The sequence below is a fragment of the Echeneis naucrates genome, chromosome 9 (assembly GCF_900963305.1).
Source record: "Echeneis naucrates chromosome 9, fEcheNa1.1, whole genome shotgun sequence".
NCBI lineage: Eukaryota > Metazoa > Chordata > Actinopteri > Carangiformes > Echeneidae > Echeneis > Echeneis naucrates.
The window spans coordinates 17,129,547-17,143,796 of NC_042519.1; the positions used below are offsets into that span (position 1 = coordinate 17,129,547).

Below are 14,250 nucleotides of genomic sequence, written 5' to 3' on the forward strand. Positions count from 1 at the left end.
AAATACATCTGGGCTGCCACTCCTAACATGTGGCATGATTTGAAAGGATTTAGTCATTTATTGGGAGGTTAACAGCATGTCGTTCTCCACAGACCAGTATGGGACAAAACCAGGACAAACTGGAAGGGGGAGAGCAGGCGCTCGGTGAGGGATCGAAGGAGACGAGGCTGTGCCCTGACTCAGGAGGTGCAGGCAGTCAGGAAGGTGATTTCATGGAGGGAGGAAGGTCCACTGAGGAGGAGGCTGGTACCACCAGGGAAAATTTAGGGCAGCCAGACACTGAGGACCTGGACGGGAGCCCTGGCCTGTTGCCAACACCACCTTCAAGTGAGAAGCACATAAATTTGCGGGAGAGTCCTTTTGCTGCAAGGGAGGTGAGACAGGGAGGGGCTGCAGGAAAGGAGGGAGGAGGAGGAGACCGAGGCAAGACCTTGCCAGTGGTTCCACAGGAGACGGACAAAAACCAAAAGAGTAGTTCAAGGATTGAGGAAAGAGTCACAGCATTAAAGCTGTTTGATCATACCAAGAGGGAGGAGAGGAAGACTGAGGAGGAGCTCCAGACATCATCAAAGATCAAGATGGAGTATAAGGATCAGGGAACGACACTGTGTGAAGAGAAAGAAGATTTATCTGGAGGTTTGCATGAAAAATCCAGTCTAAACTGTTTTGAGAACAATGAAGACGACTCTATAGTGATGAAGACCAGCAGAGGTCATGCAGGAGGTGAGCTGCTGTCTTCTCAAGATCAGATTGAGACCATGATGGCTGAAGCTGAAGATATTCAGCAATGTGAAGGAACAGAGGGCTCCTTGAGTGAAAGGAAGGGACCGCCTCTAGCTCAACCCCAACATCCTTTGAAAAACAGTCTGCAAAAAGAATCTCTTTTGGACATGAGTGATACCCTTCACTGCAAAGGTCCCAAAGAGAGAACAGAGATTAATACGAAAGAGGAGGCACTAAAATGCGAGTTGAAACCAGTCTTAAATGACTACTCTTCGGGAAAACCAAAGGTCACTGACCCTCATGATCAAAGAGACTCAGTAAGGCCTTATCTACAAATGGAAACAAAGACAAATGATAATGTCGAACCCAGCTCTATTTTAGAGAGGTTACTGAAGAGGAACAGAATCGAGGCAACTCCGGCTCTTTCTGAAATAAAGGAAGTTGACTTTGATGACAAAGACATCGTGGTTCTTCCTGTGGAGATGGATGTAAAGAAGATGCCTGACTCTGCCACAGCATGCACTTCCTACGATAGTGACGATCAGTCAGAATGTGGCAAAAGGGGGATCTTACCTCTCTCTGCAGATTCAAAAAAGAAAGCAAGCATTACATCAAAAGATCAGCACACTGAAGACTTGGACGTCAGACAGGCAGACACCGATGATAGTGTGGTCTCTGATGGATGTTTACAGTCGAGGGTAATTGGAAATATTGTGTGTGACAGCACATCTTCAAAATCTGACTATTCCGAAGCTGACAATTTGAGTTCAGAGAACATCAATCCAATAGATGTATCTTTAGATATGTGTCCCTCAAAAAACCTGTCCTCAGACAACTTACAATCAGCCACTTCACATGAAAGACAGTCATGTGATGTGAGGGGTGTGACCACTGAGGCATCTGCAGCTTCCTCAGTGTGTGAAGTGAGGTCTTCATCCACACAAAGTGATGGGCAAATTGTAGAGTCATGCCATTTACTTAAGCCTGAGAAGACAGACACAACTACTTCAGGACAGCCTCCACAAATAAAGAGTGGCAGTGAGTGCAACACTAATCTGAGGTTATCTAAATCTGAGAAGGAAAAGGCTGAGTCTGTGAGGAAAAAAGAAGTAAAGACCCCCTGTGAGGACACAGTGGACGTTATCTCAGAGGCCAGACGCAACATGAAGCAGGAATTTCATATGACACTTAACCCAGAAAATACAATACCTGACCCACTTGATGAAAAACCTGGCAAGGAGAGAGATGACGGTGTTTTAGAGAGAGATAAATCCAAGTGCACTCCCAAATCTAGGCCTGTCTCAGAACTCATTAAGGAGACTATTCAACTGCATGAAAAGTTGCAGCACGAAGACCGACCGAAGCCAGCTGAAGTCAAATCTGATGAGCAACGCCAGTCGGTGAAGGTGGCACAGATGAAGGCTGCTTTCGATTCACCTCAGAAATCCCCAGACAAGGCAGTCGAAAGGAAACCATCAGTCAGAAAAGGTAAGGCCATTCAAATCTAGTTAACTGCTAAAATCTATGTATATGTACACACACACACACACACACACACGCATACACACACACACACGGTGCTGGGAATAATAGTATAACAGATAAATGAATCAGTGAGTCACTCATGTTTGAAAATGCACTCAGCCATTGAAGTGTTTTTTCCTGGTACACAGGCCCAGACACATTGGGCTGCCAGGCACCACTTGCATCAACTGTAATGTAAAAGGCTAAAGGAGAGTGAAGGAAAAACGATTTAATGATGGAATACAGATGTTTTCTGCTATCAAAAGACTTTATCACTCTGGATTTGTGAAGTGACGCCATCTTGTGGTGATGTAGGCAAATGGTGGTACATGATGTTCTTCGGGAGAATTGAAATATATATTTTTAGACTGGAAAATGGCATATAAAACAATGTGATTCTGCAAGCATCCCAGATTGGTTCACTGCCTACATAATGCAAACAGTATATTGTAGCTCATAGTCACTGACATCAGAAGAAGTGTGAATCCAGGGATGATTTTCTAACACAGAACCATTTCTGAGATACACAGCTCATAAATTTATTTCTATCCCTCTATCTGCCATTTATAGGTTGACCCTCATCTGCTCTACACCCACACTTGCACCAACCTACATACATTATAGATATAAAACCACACCCCACTATCCATTTCTTTTTATCTTTAGCCCTGATAAATATGTTTTGTTTTAGACCATCCTGGCTCAACAGAAATGTTGCCACATGAGATAGTGGGATGCTTGTTTGTCTCTCCCTATCAAACAGACACAACTCCCATTAATCCACAAACAGATTACCAGATGGTTTCCTTCCTAAATGCTATGACTACCTTATAACAGTAGTAAATAATAATGGACGAACAAACAGATAACAGAAATAAAACAAGAATGAATAAAAGCACAATAAACACAAAACTGAAGGTGATTTTTTTTCTGACTGGGAACCTGAAGAAAGGAGGCGTGAAACTTGCGCCCTTGGTAATCCAATAAAACACTCCGATTGGCCGTTGGAGCTGTCCGTCAAAGCCCAGCGGTCCACTCAGGGCTCGCCAAGCCAAGGCAGGGGGCGGGCTCAGTGTGGGAGTGGGGAAAGAGCAGAGAGCGGGCGGTGTCAGCACAGAGACTCCGGCTCACAGAGGAATCAATAGGGAGACACGGCGGGCTGTGTTATATCACTCTGCTTTCAGGAATACTTTCATTTTCCTCTCGGAAGGTAGGTTTCACATTTTTCGCCCAGTTTTACTTGTTTGAGTTTGATTCTCTTCCTTGCCTTAAATCCCTCCTGGCCGTTACCGTTTGTCCAGCCGCAGCAGAAAGTGCACGCGCTAGCTAAAATCTGGACATAACGTGAACTGTTTTTTTTTTTTTTTTTTTTTTTTGTTAAGCTAGCATTAGCCTTCAGACGGCTGGCCGACTCTGGCCCAAAAAGTTTCTGGCCGATTGAGCCTGAAATGAAACAGAAGTTTTCTCTTAAAAAAAAAAATAATAAAAAAGAGTCACGGTTGTGGTTCCTTAAAAGTGTTGGATGGATTTCATGGACAATTGCCGACGTGAAACGTGCTGCTGTACGTCGCTGAGCGGGGTGGGGTAGCTCTCCACAGTGCGGCAGGAAAACTTATCTCCCAGACGGTAGATCCACACAGACCGGGGGGCCAGGCAGCTCTAACCCCACCCTGGACCTCCCCCCTCTCTTCCCTCACATCCTGTTCGATAACCAGCTCCCCTTTCTCATTGAGGAATTAGCTTGAAACACCAAAATCCCACAATCAGCTGTTTCATTCACACAGGCAGTTACTTATGGTCACCCCCCCCTCCTCCTCCTCCGCTTCCTCATCGTTTGATTTGACCCGAGAATCCGCAATACTGAGCCAGATGCCAGGTTGAGATGTGACCTACTAACACACTGGTGCGGAGGATGAATGGAAGAAGGTCACAGCAGAGAAGACGCTCCTTCCGTGCTCGCAGCTCCAACTGCTTCCCGGATGAATAGATTAGTTCGCCCTTTCCCTCTGCAGGTCTGCTTATTCGTAAAACACGTGGAGATCTTGTGCTGAAATTACACAGAGTCTCAGCATTCAATGCATCAACCTTATCCATGTGTCAGTTATGAGGACAGAGACGTATCACTTCGCTGCACCTGAGTTTATTCGTGTTTATAAATGGCGTCCACCAGCTCTATGTTGACAGCTGTTTGTAATTACAGGCAATTCACAGAAAAAACAACAAAGGTTTAGTTTAATTGTGTTCTAGTCAAACATTATTTACTTGTATGCATGTCCTTTATTCAGAGGTCCTCTATTGTGTTAGTTCGATTAGCCCAAATATCTTACAATTAAACTTAGCACAACTCCACCACGTGTGCTCTAATTATGAGTGCGTGCGTTGATTAGCAGTTTGATAGTGATATTTAAATCCTGAAATTAGGCACAGGTAGCATTGTGGAAAAGGAAAAGAGTCTGTCAGTCTGTATGTATGGAATCCATAATTGCATTTAGCAAAAAACAAATAGTCACATTTTGTTAACTGGAGCCAAAGTGCATTTTGCGTTTTTTTTTTTTTTAATAAAATTCATTAATTCACAACAGTTACAAGTTAATGACTTTCACTCCTGAAATTTGCCTTGGTTTTGCTTCACAGCCATGGGTAATGTGATTCTCAAATAACAATACCACTTTTGGGAAGTCATTGTCATTGTAAATTGATACAAAACTGAAGGTTGTTGAAGACTTGATGGTGCTGTCCTTCCCATTTGGCAGTCATTAATATTCTCTGATGTTGGGCCATAATGGAAGGCTAATGATCCATATAGTCCTCACGATGACCACTATGTCTGTATGCTACCATCAGCTCATTTGCTTGCTCATGAATGTAGAGCAGCTTGATTTGTTATAACAATGGTTGGTGTGCCAAAAGGGCAGCATGATTTGCATATCTGGCCCCTGTCTTGCACTAGGTTATTTAGCTCCCGTATGCAATCAGCTTTGGAGCTGAAGGAATTTCTCCTCGAGTTATGCTGTGGGATGCGGAGCAGGTGAAGGCTGGGAGAGCGACCTCGGGGTCAACAGTCAGCCATACTACAGCTGTGTTTGGGCCTGTTACCCACTCCAGATGCATCAACCTCTACCAGTTGAGCTGCAGTACAAGGTCTTTAGAAGTGCACAGCCTGCTTTCTTATGGCTTAGCTGAGAGAGGAAGTGGGTCAGGAAGCAGAATGAAACTAAGCATGAGATGTGAGGGAGTGTTTGGTTCCTATCAGCTGTGGCAAGGCGCTCTTGTGTGGGATATGAGTGCATTTTTAACATTTTGAATTGGCCTCAGGAAGATCATGAACATGTATATCCAGTATCCATCAAATTTATTATATTTATTCTATCAGTGTCAAGTGAAGCCCAGCTGTTACCTGCTGGCTATCTTATTTCAGTGGTCATTAGTGTGCTGACATGTTTCACAAGTAGCTGGTCAGGCTTTAGCATTTACATTTGATACTAAGCATCTTAATAATTTGATACCTCTTCTGTTACAGTCATTTTCTGTGTCACTTTACTGAAATAAATCCGCTTTCTATGGAAATAAGCTGAATAACTGAAGGATCTTACGTCTGCATCTCGGTTGGATTCAAAGATTGCATTCTTTGAACATGTCTGGCGTACCTCAGTTTATGTCTCGTCCTGTCTGTGCAGGTTTAGTCAGTGCACTCATTCAAGAGGCCTTTTCTGGCAGGAACTTTCAGAATGAAGTACCAAAAATTTAACTGCCAGTGATTTGCATTTTAAATTTGTCTTACTTCAGATTACATTTTCCTCACACATAACATTATCATCTCATTACCTAACCAGCTGGTTTGCAGGTAAGTGTTTTTTCCCCACAGTCTGTGGGATGAAGAGGATCGCATGCCTAAATCTGTGCTGCTAATTGTTTATGCAGCATAAAGGAGACCCAGAGACATGTCTTTTCAGTTTGTATGAAGATGCACAAATGACAAAGGGAACAACATATATTTTTGTGTTTTTTTAATATGGTGAATAATCTGTTGGGGTTTTAATTTGAAGTTCAATCATGGATAAATTTCAGATGACCTGTTTTGTTGAACTTCTCTGTATTTTAGTAATTCCAGCAGATGCTCACAGACTAGTAGTTTTTCTTCCGACAGTCATTGCCACCACAGCTGACAACATCTGTTGAATTGGAGTGGTAGTTGGCGCTTTCCTCACTGGGGATTTAGCTGATGAGGAAGGAAAGGATTGTGCTTTGTACTGTTTAGATCTAATTTATTTATTTTGGAATTTAGTTGTTTCGTAATGAGAAATCATTGTTTTACCATCTGCCATTTCTTCCTTGTCTGCTTTGTTACAATCTGATAGGAAAGGTATTTGAAAAACCAGAGGCTGATGTTGTATTCATATGTGCAGCAGTTTGTGTAGTAGCCCCACACATAAACATTGGTCAAGAAAGTGTTTTCCTGTTGAGTAATTTCATTGGATTTTAAAGTGGCCACTTTATTTAAACCTTGACTTTTAATTTAATAAGAAGTTTAGGATTTAGCCTTTTAAAGACTTACACCACAGAAAATGATAGATTGGAAAGCAGGGTAGTGCTGGAGTGCATTTTCTCAGAATCACACTAAACAGACATTTTCTAACATGATTATGTTTCCTCTGTCTGAAACTAGGGTTTGTTTTTCCAAAATTGGAATGAGGAAGTAAGCAAAACCTAATCATTGGACTTCTGGTGTTGAAATATCATACATGCTGTTGATACACAAATATAACCTGAATGTAGTTTGAGAAATTTGATTGGAGATGGCATTCAATCCTGAGTTAGACCTACAGACACTTTGCTTTTATGGCTGCAAACCTCATTTGGCACCCCACAAATGGTGGTGCATAATGCATAGCAGTTTGGTTTTATTTAAACTACCAGACTGCAGACTACATGCTCACTTGGTTGGAGAGAGAGGTGAAAAACAGCACCTTATCTCATTGTTACAAAAAGCACAGGAATGTAGCTGGAATCTGATTACAATGGTGGTCCGTGGCCTTGGTTACAGGAAGGGGATTTAGGTGGCGTCTCATGCGGTCTTGGTGACAAAAGGCAAAAAGGCAGCCAGTGTATGGAGAGCAATGAGGCGACATCACTGATGTGTGTGCAGTGGGGTTAAGGGGGGCATGAGTGAAGTGTGGGAAAGGAAAGTTTGAGACCATAGTGTCTGCTTTGTTTTAAAGTTACATGCATAAGAAACATTTTGACAGTAAAATAACATGATATAGTTATATACAGTATACATTTGTGAGTTACCATATCCCTATAATTGTATAGCATTTGTTGGAGGACTGTGTCTCACACACGACCAGCTCTCACCTGGACTGTGCTACCAAGATGAAGTCAGCAATAACAACGATGAAAACCAATCAACAAACAAAGTAATAGCAAAACAAAATATTTAGCATTTAAGAGCCGCTGAGAAACAGCCTTGTTTTATTTGATGATTGTGTGTACACACTGGGGCGTCAGCACAACAGTGATCTCAGCTTTACACTTCATGCCATTTTCATGATAAATGGCACCAAAAGAGACTAATGTTGGGTTGTGATAAATTAGATAACAGATTAATTGAAGAATACACATCTGGTTTGCATTCAAAAGTAGCTTATTGTAGTTTTAAGCATCACATGCATCAGCTATGTTTGTTAAGGCTGAAACCATTTTTGATTGATAATAAAATTAATCTGAAAACAGGATGTTTTGCTTTGGGGGGGGGGGGGGGGGTGGAGAGAGAGATAGATTTATATTTATTTGAATTTTCCCAATTCATTCCTGGTTGAAGACTTCATGTCTTTGAGTACATATGAAGGCTGTTGGAAGACTTCTGTGTGTGTTTTTTTTATGATAGAAGTTCATTGAGTAGTATCAGACGTATTTCCTACACATACTGTAGTGGCCATTAGTATACTGTACAGTTTTCAGTAGTTTTCCAAAATAGCTGTGCTGTGGAGATTGTTCAGGCTTGGTCATAATTCTGCTCTAATTCTGTAGCCCCTCCCTTTCCTACATCAGCTCATCCTGATTTGTGGCAAGGATTTTCATGTTATGTCACATCTCACTTACCAAATGCACTATGAAACACAGACTATTAAGACTAGATTCGCTCCCCAACAACACGGTGGTGACATTTAACCAAGGCTATCCAGCGTTTGTATTGACAACCTTAGTCTGTTGTGCATTGACTTTTATCCAGAATAAACCATTACTTCTGGGTTTCACTGAGCTGGCATGGGGAACCAGTTTTAATCCAGGTTAGCCTGGCTATCTACCAAAGCAGGGATTTGATTGTCTAAGTGTTGTTGGTTAGCAGCTAAATATCAGTTAAAAAAAATAAATAAAAAATCTCTTCCTTGTCCACTGTAGGTTTATATTTTATGTCCCCTCTAGGTGCCAATTTCTTTAGCTTTGCTGTGTCTTCATTATCAGGGTGGGGACAGAACAAGTGTTATTGAGGAACCAGCTGATATGTAAATATTTGTTGACAGAATGGGGTGGCCCCATGTTTCAAGTAGTGTGTGAACATAATTGAAAATGGCAGCGATAGGCAGTGTTAAATGTCTCAAGTCCCTGAGGATGTACTGTAATCTTCCATCTTTATGTACATCTCTGCAGAGCCACTGTAGCCAAGAGTGGAAGCCCCAGTTTTGAGGACTTCTTTTGACTCAGTAACATCGGTAAGGGGTGAAATCAAGTAATCATGTTTTTCCCAGAACTTGGTTACCTCCACATGATCAACTGATCTTACTGTTCAATTGATGGACCAAGCGTCTTCTTCCAGTAATAATAAATGCTGTAAGAATTACATTCTGGCCAGTGGTCGAACAAGAGCCCTCGCTAAGCCTTCTTTTTTCTCTCTCTTTTTTTTTTTTTTTTTTTTTTTTTTTGCTGTTTCCCCTCTGTAATTCTTTTGCAGTCTTAGGTCAGTGCAAAACAATTTCCCTTTGGTTTAATGGAGGGCAGGAATCTGTACTGTAAGTCTAAGGTGGAGATCAGAGGCCCAACACAGAGCTCCAACAGGAGCATGAAGACTCTTAATTGTTCAATTGTCTATCATCTTTTACATGTATTTTCAGAAACTGAACGATTGACTTATTATTTAATACTGCAGGAAAAATGGAAAATGCTTCTGTGAAGTGAGATAAGAACAGCCACCACACAAATTTGTATTGGTATTCTTGAGCTGTTCAAAATAGCATATAAAAATCAGGTATGTCACTGTGAGGTACAGTTCCCTCAAAAGAACTGAGATTTGAGTAGTTAAGGAATGCACACAAGGGTGCTGAAAACTGTCACTATGGTCCCACTTCCTGTTGGTCAGTTCCTCAGGCTGTTGGGACCTCTTTCTGTCTGTGCACATCGGGGTCAGCTGTGCTGGTTTCATGTCCATGATATACAGAACTATCCTTTTTATCTGAGTTGCCCGAGAGATAGTAATTTTGCACGAATTAGGGCAACATGAGTGTGTCCTACTTCCCAGGAGAGTGCCAATGAGTAGCAATGAAAAAAAATACTGTGTTCTTTGGTTGTTCTTCATAGATATCACATTTTTTTTTTTTTTTTTTTTTTTTTATGAAATGCCCGTGACTTCTTTTAGTTCCCATGATGTCTGTGGTAGCCACAAGAGTTTAACAGGAAGTAGGTCGTTTGGCTAAGGCCCCTGCTGGTTTGGAGCAGAATGACCCTACCCTATGAGTTCCTGTGTGTGTCCTCTGAAGCCCACCTGTTTCTGAAAACTAACCATGCTTTTTAACATAGTGTATTCAGGATAATCGGTAAGGAAATCTACAGCTCTAACAAAAAAAAAATAAAAATACAAATAAGGTGATTTAGTTCAGGTGAACTGCCCCTGCCAATACAGTCACATCTGAGCCTGGTCCTACTTGGCGTCAGTGAAATCCTTGAACAGTGGAAATAATACATTAATTTAGAATTATCTGTCATTTATGTACAAAACAAATAATTAATCGATCGTGATATTGTTGTGGAGATTGATCAAAGAGTAAAAATCATTGTTACATTAAAAAAATTATAGTGCATTTTCTGATGCCTGGGTTCTTTGCAGGCCTGCTTGTCTCAGACGCAGCTCATCAGGAACAAGTAAAGGATAATGATGTTCTTACATAATAGTCCTGTTGGATAAGGGAGTTTTTGGTTTGGCATTTGCCAACGGCGTGGTTGCCTGTAGGGAAGGAGGAAAGCTTTGTTTGGAACATTAGAGGAACCTCTGCTCAAAGAGGAACAAGTCCTGTCATGTATAGCTCTAAAGTCTGGGTTAGCTTGAATCTTGAGTTGAATGATTTCAGGTCTGTGTTTAGTCCAAAGTCCTGAGTTTGGCTATCACAATAAAGTAGCTGTTTATTGTCCATGTGTAAAGCTGCTGACATAAACATGTAATTTACTAAATTGTAAAACCATCCCTCTAAAAGTGAGCCCTGATTTTTATATTTTGCTGTCCTAACTTATCAAATATATAAATGTAATGGCTGTTAATCAAGCCATGATGCATACAGTGACTATGGCCCTGAAAAGGATTTCCAGGGTACACCACACAACAAATCTTCATCTCCAAGACTCAGTATTGCATAATCAACTGCAACTCCACCCAGTTTGCTCTGACCTGAATTGTTTTGCTGATTCAGCCCAGTCCAATCCATAAATGCCCAGTCCAATCCACTCTCTCCAATTTGGCTGATCCAAGGTGGCTTTTAATTTGAAAATCACAGGTAATAACTGAGTCACTCTATTTAACACTAGTTCAGCTTTGGTAGGATGATGGATTTTTAGCATTTCTCTTGCTTTTTCTGAAATATTTTCACCATTTGGAGAAACTGTCAGCTATGATGATAATTTGCTCAACTAATTGTCATATTTTTAGCCAGCACTAATAGCTGTCTTCAGCACCTGCTGAAGATGCTATAACAATGAATTATCAATTTGAGATAGGTCTGGTAAGACCAGTCCCCTGTCTAAGAACATAATTGGAGCCATAAGTACTTACTAGTAAACAAAAACCCCATCCATAAAATCATATGCCAAACTATATAAAAACCACTTTAATAGTTTGACTTCAAGATTCAAAATGCTTTCTTTGCCACAGCTTACACTTGTAATACTCATGGACGTCTTCACTGATAGCAGTGCACGTTTGGTTTGATTTGATTTGCTTTGGTTGAGTAGTTGCATGCGTCGCAAAAATAACTAGGGACTAAATGGCAAATGTGCACATAGTCTGTATGGGAGGTATTTATTCAACATAAGTAAGTTCTAGCCTTATAAAATTAGCTGGTTTACAAACATATTCTAGAGTTTGCATGCATATCAAAGCTATCGAAGAAAGCATCATATTTTACTAAGAGGTGGTCGTTAATATTGTATATAAAATTTAAATAAAGAAAATGATCTTTGAAGCATAAATAAGGAAAACAAAATCCAAAATTATTCTAAACACTGGGAAAAAATTGATGCAATTTCATGGCTGTCACCCAGTCTTAGAGCCAGCCCTGATTTTGTTGTCTTTAGAGTGTTGTTGTTGTTGTTGTTGTTGTTGTTGTTTTTTTTTTTTTTTTTTTTTTTTTACAGCAGAAAGATGTGATATTGAACATTTGTAGAGCTAAAGGATAGTGTGACTGGGGATTGTTGTGCATGCCCAGACTGACCTCAAGAATGTAGTGATTGTTTTGTCTGGGCTAGTCACACTATTGTGGTGATAAAACAGCACATCTTATGAAGTTCTGCTTTGTAAAACAATGCAATGTTTTACTGCAAATAAACAGAGCCAAGAGCAGCAGAATACTTTCACCAAACATTCTGAATTGGGGGGGGGGGCGCTCAGTAGCATGCATAGGCCAAGCTTAAACAACAAATAAGATGATTAGCAGCAACGTAATCATGAAACTGCAATTCACCTGATCTCAGTAATTGCTTCAATTAAAACTCAAATGCAGCTCTGCTTAATCTCATTATCTTCTCAACCACTTCGCTTAGTGTTCTGGTTTGTCAAACTACCAGCTGCTCAGCTCAGCCCTCTCTGTGTCAGTGTTCTCCAGACTAAAATTTTGCCATTAAGTCGTTACTGGTTTTCTAAAGTGAGGAATAATGCCATATGGGCAACTATGATTAAGTTCAATGGGTGTTGCATGTTGGGTATGTAGGGAATCTTCAAAGATACAACTTTGTATCGGCACTAGTCTTTCAGGTTTTTTTTTGTATTTACCTGACGTTGCCTGGCACCATGTCTGTGTTACTAAGCATGTGTCGGAGGCTGATTGCAGCTACTACTGCCCTGAAAGCAGACATGATCAAAATAGATTGCTTTTCTTTCTTTCTTGCACTAAATTGTTGATGATTTTTCATTAGCGTGATAAACGAGTAATGGCTTTTGTTTACTACTCCACTTCGTCCCTTTCATGATGGAGCACTCATTCCAACAAGAGTATATGCCTCCTTTAGATAACAAGTAAGGACCAGCTGTAAGTGGCCAACAATCAACCTGCCAGTCATCCAATTCAAGAAATACGGAATCTCTGACTAGCATTGTCCTACAAATCAGGACCAAATAAATCCTGGCTTAGTAGCTAAATTACTTTTTAAAGAAAATTTCCACTGTAAAAACTGCCAATTCTCAATTGGGCCATAGTGGGGAAAATACTATACAGATTATTTCTTATCAACTGGTGCATGGAGGCTCAACCTTTGAAGAAATTTCTACAGTGGACTTATTGCTCCCTGATGACCACAGAATTATATAATGATGTATAGAGTTTGTCTTTGACAAGAGGTTGTTTGAACAATAACAGAAATATCAGATACTCCTCTGGCAAGAGACCCGCTAGTGTCAAAATAATCCAGGTCTTCTCACCACTGTTTCAGTTTATCTGTGCAAACAAGCATTTGCACAAGGGAAAATTGCCTAAGGGCAGATGCCCTGTCACATCTATCTTCCCAAATCCATCCTACACAGCAGGGCTGCACATTAATCACAGCATAATAAAAATTGCAATATGTCCTTATCCAACATTCAAATCAGGTGCAAAAATTTGCGCACGCTGCTGTTTTCTATGAAGGCAAAATGTGTCACAGCATTGTTGTGCAGTATCTTAGACCCATGAATGTTGTGCTACAGAGATGTCCTGCCCTACAAATCATATTCTCTGCACTTGGAAAATGCTTTTTTGGAATCGTGACTCATTTCAATATCAGACAAATATTGTGCAGCACAACACCACGGTGACACACTGGATGTGTTGATTCCACCGTCGCTCCATCTACAATCCTGCAAACTCATTTGGAAAGACAGAGCTGGCATTAGCAGCACTACAACAGACCAGCCATCCATGTATCCTCATGTTTCGTACTCAACACCTATTTTCTTGGACATATCATTTTCAATTAATTTCAGATTTATTTTCATACATGTATCTGAATGATGTCCACCTTGGTATGCAGTTGCTGAATTGTTTTAAAACATAGTTGCTATATTTTAATGTCTGTCACCATGTAAGATTTAATCCACACATAGGAAAGAAACTTTGACATAATACTAGTATGTATACTAGTACATTTGCTGAAGAAGTTTTGTATTGGTCATAATGTAAATGTTAAATATATTACCTGTAAATTAAGCAACTATAAAGAGTAAAAACCTACAAACTTCCAACAGCTAAAGGCTGCACACACCCTCCCAATTTCCTTTTTTTTTTTTTGGGGTCTGTCTCCCACCAGACAGGTCACTGATTTAGGTGTCTGTTCACATGTAGCTTCTATTCCAACCAAGAAATGTGACAAATCTACAACTCCAAAAGTAACACACAAACTTCACCCCTCCATGACAAAGGTGTCTTTGTTGAGTGTTGCCCCAGGCTCTCGTCACATTACTGTAAGAGAAGGATGTTTGTTTTGTTTTGTTTTGGTTTTTTTTTCTCTTTTGTAAACTGTAACTGGTTGTGTAAGGTTTTCTAAAGAGAG

General features: G+C 40.5%; 1 protein-coding gene across 1 annotated transcript in view; it reads left to right on the forward strand.

Moving 5' to 3' along the window:
* The first annotated feature begins 3,342 nt into the window (after positions 1-3,342).
* coro1ca (coronin, actin binding protein, 1Ca) overlaps positions 3,343-14,250 on the forward strand; it is a 30,224-nt gene continuing 19,316 nt past the window's right edge. Inside the window, exon 1 of the mRNA XM_029510938.1 lies at positions 3,343-3,457. The gene's annotated coding sequence lies outside the window, so the exon portion shown is untranslated. The remainder of the gene's footprint in view (positions 3,458-14,250) is intronic.